At 48.5% G+C, this 8,660-nt stretch overlaps 1 pseudogene; it reads left to right on the forward strand.

Moving 5' to 3' along the window:
- The first annotated feature begins 628 nt into the window (after window positions 1–628).
- On the forward strand, window positions 629–3,228 carry LOC139014326 (52 kDa repressor of the inhibitor of the protein kinase pseudogene; annotated as a pseudogene).
- Window positions 3,229–8,660: the final 5,432 nt, after the last annotated feature.

An 8,660-nucleotide genomic window follows, 5' to 3' on the forward strand; every position in this document is an offset into this window, starting at 1 on the left:
TTCTCTCTCATTGATCAGGTTTCTATCTCTCTCCCATCCTCTCTGAAATCAATAAAAATATATTTTACAAAATAGAAGTATGTGTCTATCATTTTACTTTTTATCCAATCCCAGAGGTTCCCCACACCCCCACCCCCTTTGCTTTCTCCCACCTCCCTCCCTCCCTCCCTCCCTCCCTCATCTATCACCAGTGGGTTGTCTGTAACCCAGTTACATCTCCTCCTTGGGTTGTCGTGTATAAAACAAAGTGCCGCCCCGGCCTGTTTGGGTCAGTGGGTAGAGCATCGGCCTGGGGACCCGAAGGGTCCGGGGTTCCATTCCAGTCAAGGGCGCAGGCCCGGGTCACGGGTTCGATCCCCAGTAGGGGGTGTGCAGGAGGCAGCCGATGGGTGATTCTCTCTCATGGTAGATGCTTCTATGGTTCTTTCTCCCTCTCCCTTCCTCTCTGAAATCAATGAAGATATATTTTAAAAAGCCACACAAATGTATTATTGCACTTCCATGTAGTGAAAAGCATACTTGTACAATGTTTTGTACTTGCATTTTGTGTTATTAAGACAGTACTGGGCATGGGGGGGGGGGGAGTGCTGGACCGGCCCCGGGTGGAGGGGGTGGGGCGCCAGCGAAGATGCCAAACTTTGGGGGGGGGGGGGGGACGGCGCCGGCGGACTGCACGCGGAAGAGCATGCAGTCAGATTTGGCCTTCTTCAGGTCCCGGAAGGATCCGGCCAGATGCCAGAAGTGGGTGGGAAATTGTAGGAGAGCAAACTTAGAAGAAAAACACCTGAACAACTCAATAAACATGATCGATGATGTGCCAAACACTCTGAGACCTCTATGATCTGTAGAACTAGTCCTTCCTTATAGGACAGTTCTTCGAGATAATGTAATACCAACAATAGGTGATCTTACCAGTCATTTGAACAATCCACATAGTAGACATAGAAAACGAATAAAAGAATTGAGCGAAGATGAAATCAGGACATGGAAACAGGAAAAAAAAATTGACGAAACTTCTGAACAGGAACAAAAACAAACATAGAGCGATCAACAACAGCCTTGCTCAGAACTCCAATACAGAAGCGGGTTAAGAACAGGATGAAGACACTTTACCTTTAACCCTTGAAGAGAAAGTAAACCAAAGAATACTTTAAAATCTTTATTTGCAGTTTTGATTCTTATGGGAAAACAAAAGATACCTCTAGATCAGCGGTTCTCAACCTGTGGGTCGAGACCCCTTTGGTGGTCGAACGATCTTCTCACAGGGGTCGCCTGAGACCATCGGAAAACACATGTATAATTGCATATTGTTTTTTGTGATTAATCACTATGCTTTCATTATGTTCAATCTGTAACAATGAAATTGGGGTTCACCACAACATGAGGAACTGTATTCAGGGGTCGCGGCATTAGGAAGGTTGAGAACCACTGCTCTAGATGGACATGAAGCTGATGAAATCCCAGAAGGCCTCTTCACTCCCGATAACTTTCAGGCAGGCAGGCGGGCAGGCAGGCATGCAGGCACTGTCGGAGTGCCCGATAAATTCTGGTGAAGAGGTTCTCTCTGAGAAAGCCCTATGAGACCACAGCAGTCATCGCACCGTTCTGTTCAAAAGTACAAGCAGAAGCAGATGCTAGAGATCCGTGAGAGCCCCATTCGGGGAAGGAACGCTCAGGGGAGTGAGAGACTCTCCCTTCTTTTCCATGGCCCCTGACAGAGGGACGGACGCACGCACGCACGTAGTGGACACAGCAGGGGAAGAGCACCTGCCCGCGTTGGGGAGGTTTGCTGACGAAGCTCGTGACCTGAGAGAGGAATCTGTGGGTTTCCTGCCTTCTGAAGCCGCTGCCGAAACTTTGGCTATGACATTTCCCAAGACGAGACCCGAGAAGTGGGGATTACGCATGGAATATTGTCGTGGCCAGGCTTACATTGTGTCCAGTGGCTTTCCTTCCAAAACGAAAGTTGTTGCTTCTAGACTTTTGGAGAAACATCCCTCCCCAAGCTGTCCACACACTCTGCTCTTCCCTGTGCCTGAAGTCCGCGGTCGGCCAGATCGGTGCCTGTCACGGGAGCGTCTGTTGCGTTTGGAACAGTGGAGGAAGTTTGATCTTTTTTCCATCCGTCACCACAACCGCTTTTAGAGCTTGACAGTGTCGCTTCTGTCCTCTTCCAGAACAATGAAGAAAGCGGGAAAGAACTGAAGGAAATGTGCCATTCTCAGCGGGCAGGCAGGCACGATGCTTTTGAAATTGTAGTGGAGCTCCTGCAAGCGCTTGTTTTCTGTGTAGGCGGTATACATGAGGACACACATAGTAGATGGGAAAACTGTACAGCGGGCCGAGCATTCGCACTCTGCAGTGCAGCAACGGATTTTGATTTCGTGGTTAACCATTGTTGTTCTTAAAAACGTTCTACCTTTCACAGGAGCCTCTGGGAAAAATCTCCAGGGTCAGACCTCTGATGTCTTCTCTGCAGCCAGTGGCTCAACTGCAGGCGCTGCATTCGCTACATGAAGGGATGGAAGATAATGAAGTTTATTGTGAATTTTGGTTTGAGGAAGCCACCGATTTGGCAACCACACTTGCTATTCTGATGAAGCTCCCCAGGAAGCTCCGCAGAGCTCAGCAAGGGCACCTGGAGTCTCAGCTGACTTCCGAGAGGTGCTATAAAGAGCCTCTAAGCGTCACAACAGTGGAACACATTGTTCAGGAACTGAAAGAGATAGTCTCAGAACAGTTCCTCCAAAGCTCTTCAATGCTGATCTCTGGTCCCCTCTGTCACGGGACGGCTCAAATTCAATACGCCGGAGGAGCACCAGGCTGACATGTACGGCAGCGACTTACCCAATCCCGATGCAGCACTCTCGGCTGAGCTGCATTGTTGGAGAATCAAGTGGAAACCCAGAGGAAAAGATATAGAGCTCCCATCCACCATGGCCCCCTCCACCTGCCAGACATCAAGTTTTTTCCTCATGTTTATACATTGCTAAAGGTCCTACGAATTCTCCCTGTGATGAAGGTTGAGAACGAACGCTATGAAAACGGTCGAAAGCGCGTCTCAAAGCACACCCGAGGAACACTTTGACAGGGCAAAGGTCAAGTAGCTTAGCTTTGCTTAACATGCATTTCGATGTGAAACACGATTTGGATTTAACGGTGGACACATACATCAAAGTCTACACAACCAAGTCAGAGCTTCCTACAGATAATTCCGAAAGTGTCGGAAATACCCGAGGGACTTTTAAAATGCGTTCTCTCATATCTGATATTGAAAAAAAATCTGAGAAATTTGAAAGGAAACAGAGAAAAGCTGTAAGATATAGGTGGGTCACTTAACCACTGGATCTCGTGGGTAGAGTAGCCACTGATCCTCTGCTTAAATGGCCCCGGTGTGAACTCTCATGCTTTGGAGAACGAACTGTTGTTCTTCCAGAGGGCGGCAGGCATCATCGGAAGCGCCACGTTGCACTTCTGCGTGATCTCTGCCGATGGCACTTTGGGCTTGTTTTAGTGAGGTCATTGCAGACATCACATTCATTGTCACAGTTGTTGGGCATTGAGTTATCAGTTCTTTGAAGAAATAAATTTTGAGAAGGTGTGGGAGGAACCTGTTTCATAAAATTGTGCAACGAAGCTCACGACTAACCTCTGACTAGCAGGAGTTTTAAGTGTGCTACGAGAAATCTGTAACCAACAGTGAAATGACCAGCTAGTGAAAGAAACGTGAGCTTGCCAGACAAGGATTTCGGTGTGGATTTTTGTCTTTATTCGATGATCTTAAACAAATGACTGTGAAACATTGAAGAAAGAACCCACCATCCTTACACCCACATCTGGGTGTCGCTGTTTACATTCCTTTGTTGAGCCTATATCCTCATAAGCTTTTTAGCAAGAACATGTGGCGCACTTCCGTTTCACGGTCAAGACAGGATCAGAGGCCGTGGATCCTGACAACAGATCGGTCTGTTTCATTCCGTCTTTTTCCGTGGTTACATCTACTGCCGCGTCTCGATTTATAAGCGAAACCGAGACAACCGACAAGAATGCGTTTTGTAGTTGGTCTAGGAATACAGAAAACATCGCTGTCATTTTCGGTGAAGAAAGTCAATTTTGTACAGTCTATGTCAACATAAATAAAATGTAAATTTGTTTAATGGAAAAACAAAACAGCGAAATTAAAACGGGGGGGGGGCGGGAGCGGGAGGCGGGTGGAGAGGATAAGAGGGAGGGCGGCTACCAAGCCCCTGGAGCCAAAAGAGAAGCTGCCTAAACTCCCTTCTTTGACAGAAAGGATGACTCCTTTATTCCCACACAACTGTGGACGACGAAAGGGGCCACATGCTAACCCGACGAGCTCAGGGGAAGGCCTGCCTGGCGGTCTTGCAAACCGAGAGGCCTAAAGCCACCGCAGGGATGGTCTGAAGGGAGACTGTTACTGAGAGCAGTAGTGGTGGGTAGTCCCGTCCTACCTAGGCCAGAGTCTTCCCACACCAGGTCAGTGTTTACCTTAGCATCTAAGACACAACATACCTATGCCATAAAATGTCAGAGGAACTTGTAACATCCCGCCGTCTCCGCCCCGCGCCCTCCCCCCCCCCCCCCCACACACACACAAGCAAATGCGCCTGGGGGCTCTGCAGGACAGAGACCATAAATTCCTTCATTGTTATTGTTATCACGTGTATTGTTGCCTGTTAACTATCTATCCTGCACCCACCTCAGGAAAAGAAGTAGGTGAGGCCCTGGCCGGTTTGCTCAGTGGGTAGAGCCGAGGTCAGCCTGCGGCGGACCTTAAGGTCCCGGGTTCGATTTTGGGTCCCGGGCGCATGCCCGCCCGGGTCACAGGCTCGAGCCCCACTAGGGGGCGTGCAGGAGGCGGCCGATCCAAGATTCTCTCTCATGGATGAGGTTTCTCTCTCCTTCCCTCTCCCTTCCTCTCTGTAAAACATCAATAAAATAAATAAAAAGAAGTGTGCGTCTATCATTTCAGTTTTTATTCAATCCCAGAGCCCCCCCCCCCCGCCCCCACCACCCCGCCCGACTTTGGTACCTCCATCGCTCCCTCCCTCCTTCATCTATCACCAGTGGATTTCCTGTAACCCACTTATGTCTCCTCCTTGAATTGGATTGTCACGTATTAAACAAAGTGACGCCCCGGCCGGTTTGGGTCAGTGGGTAGAGCATCGGCCTGGGGACCGAAGGGGTCCTGGGTTCGATTACAGTCAAGGGCGCAGGCCCGGTTGTGGGCTCGATCCCCAGGAGCGGGTGTGCAGGAAGCAGCGGACGGGTGATCCTCTGTTATCCTGGACGTCTCTATCGCTCTCTCCCTCTCCCTTCCTCTCAGAAATCAATAAAAATGTATTAAATAATAATTTAGAAAAAAGAATGAATAAAACAAAGTGAAAAACAGCCATTCTCCGGAGCATTGTCCAAACCCCTTGCGGTTCTGCTTCCCGGCAAGTGTGGACAGTTTGACTCAAGCCAGTGATGCCAACTTACTTGGTTGTTGGTTTTTGTGGGGTGGGGTTTTTTTTTTGTTGTTTTTTTTTAGGAGGGTCACGTGTATGTAGACTTCAGTGAGCCAGAGACTGAACCAAAAGGGGAGAATGATGATTTTTATTTTTTTAAATGTATTTTATTTATTTATTTTTTTACAGAGAGGAAGGGAGAGGGATAGAGAGTTAGAAACATCGATGAGAGAGAAACATTGATCAGCTGCCTCCTGCACACTTCCTACTGGGGATGTGCCCACAACCAAGGTACGTGCCCTTGACCGGAATCCAACCTGAGACCTTTTAGTCAGCAGGCAGATGCCGTATCCACTGAGCCAAACCAGTTAGGGCTCCATAAGCTAGAATATGCGGAACACTTCCGTTTCACGGTCAAGACAGGATCAGAGGCCATGGATCCCGACAACAGATCGGTCTGTTTCATTCTGTCTTTTTCCGTGGATACATCTACTGCCGCGTCTCAATTTATAAGCGAAACCTAGACAACCTACAAGAATGCGTTTTGTAGTTTACCTAGGAAGAATACAGAAAACATAGCTGTTATTTTCGGTGAAGAAAGTTAATTTTGTACAGTTTATTTCAACATAAATGAAATGTGAATTTGTTTAAAAGAGAAACAAAGCAGCGAAATTAAAACGGGGGTGGGGGGGTGGAGAGGATAAGAGGGAGGGGTTGACCTATGCCGTTTCGAAATGGCGGCGGCCAAGTCCCTGGAGCCAAAATGGAGGCAGCCTAAGCTCCCTTCTTTGACAGAAAGGATGACTCCTTTATTCCCACACAACTGTGGACGACGAAAGGGGCCACATGCTAACCCGACGAGCTCAGGGGAAGGCCTGCCTGGCGGTCTTGCAAACTGAAAGGCCTAAATCGACCGCAGGGATGGTCTGAAGGGAGGCTGTCACTAAGAGCACTTGTGGTGGGTAGTCGCGTCCTAGGCCTGAGTCTTCCCTGACCAGGTCAGCGTTTACCTTAACTGAACCTATGGTCCTTTTGCATGTAAGACAACACACCTCTGAAATGTCAGAGGAGCTTGTAACATTAGCCCCCCTACTCTCTCCCCCCTCTCCCCCACCTCCACCCCCCCCTACACACACACACACACACACACACACACACACACACACAAGCAAATGCCCCTGGGTGCCCTGCAGGAAAGAGACCATAAATTCCTTCATTGTTATTGTTATCACGTGTATTGTTGCCTGTTAACTATCTATCCTGCACCCACCTCAGGAAAAGAAGTAGGTGTAGCCCTGGCAGGTTTGGCTCAGTGGGTAGAGCCGAGGTCAGCCTGTGGCAGACCTTAAGGTCCTGGGTTCGATTCGGGGCCCGGGAGCATACCCACCCTGGTCACGGGCTCGAGCCCCACTATGGGGCATGCAGGATCCCCAATTCTCCCTCATCAATGATGTTTCTCTCTCCCTCCCTCTCTGCAATCAATAAAGATGTATTTTTTAAAAAAGAAGTATGCATCTATCATTATGCTTTATATCCAATCCCAGAGGTGTACCCCCACTCCCCACCCCACCCCCCCTTTCCTCCCTCCCTCCCTCCGTCCCTCCCTCCTCCCTCCCTCCCTCATCTATCACCAGTGGATTTCCTGTAACCCACGTATGTCTCCTCCTTGGATTGGATTGTCACGTATAAAACAAAGTAACGCCCCAGCCGGTTTTGGTCAGTGGGTAGAGCATCGGCCTGGAGACCGAAGGGTCCCGGGTTCAATTTCAGTCAAGGGCGCAGGCCCGGTTGTGGGCTCGATCCCCAGTAGCGGGTGTTTCTATCGCTCTCTCCCTCTCCCTTCCTCTCAGAAATCAATAAAAATGTATTAAATAATAATTTAGAGAAAGAATGAATAAAACACAGTGAAAAACAGCCATTCTCCGGAGCATTGTCCAAACCCCTTGCGGTTCTGCTTCCTGGCAAGTGTGGACAGTTTGGCTCAAGTAAACTCATGAAAGTTCTCTACGGGTTTGCATGTTTTTCCGTGAACACGACGTATACACCTGCTGGTTTCTGAGGGCGAGGCAACAGTCTGTCCATGAGGTCCGCTGTGAAAGGGTGGAGGCGTCTGTTTCTGCTGTCAGAAGCCAGGTCACCCTTAGGAAGAGTGTAGAAAACAACAACAACAAAAGACAGAAATTGGATTTACCAAGAGAAAACACACAGAAGCGAACCGAGGGATGCTCCGAGGACTGTGAGAGGGAATCTCCCCTTCTCCTCACTCATACCGCTTTTGGAAAAACGGCAATGATCCTAAGAGGTGAAGGTACTGAAGCTCTCGGAGACGCCGACCTGACCGGCCTGGGGCTACTTTACCCGTTCTTAACCCTACCCAACCAAGTCTCCCTCTCCCTGGGAGTCAAGCTTGTGTGCCCACAGCGGTAGGTAGGGGTACCCCACTGACCGACCGATCCGACGGACCAACCGACAGACGGCTGTTTTAAAATCAGAACCTGTCCCCTTTCGATGAGGGCATGGGACAGGGGCAACCTATATTTTCCTGCTCAAATCGTCCCCAATTCACCTGATAGGGACTCAGAGGTTTGTCTCTGTCTGTCTGCATGTCTGTCTTTAAGCCAGTGACGCCAACATATGTTGGTTGTTGGTTTTTGTGGGGTTTTATTAGAAGGGTCGTGTGTATGTAGACTTCAATGAGCAAGAGACTGAACCAACAGGGGAGAATGTGATGGTTTTTATTTTTTTAAATATACTTTATTTATTTATTTATTTATTTATTTATTTATGTATTTATTTTTACAGAGAGGAAGGGAGAGGGATAGAGAGTTGGAAACATCGATGAGAGAGAAACATCCATCAGCTGCCTCCTGCACACTCCCTACTGGGGATGTGCCCGCAACCAAGGTACATGCCCTTGACCGGAATTGAACCCGGGGACCCTTGAGTCCGCAGGCTGACGCTCTATCGCAGTGATGGCGAACCTATGACACAACTCATTTTTTTTTTTTGGTTGATTTTTTCTTTGTTAAATGGCATTTAAATATATAAAATGAATATCAGAAATATAAGTCTTTGTTTCACCATGGTTGCAAATATCAAAAAATTTCTATATGTGACAGGGCACCAGAGTTAAGTTAGGATTTTTCAAAATGCTGGCATGCCGATCCCAAAAGATTCGCCATCGCTGCT

This window comes from Myotis yumanensis, unplaced genomic scaffold, assembly GCF_028538775.1.
Source record: "Myotis yumanensis isolate MYYU_CA2020_CCGP unplaced genomic scaffold, mMyoYum1.0.hap1 SCAF_7, whole genome shotgun sequence".
Lineage (NCBI taxonomy): Eukaryota > Metazoa > Chordata > Mammalia > Chiroptera > Vespertilionidae > Myotis > Myotis yumanensis.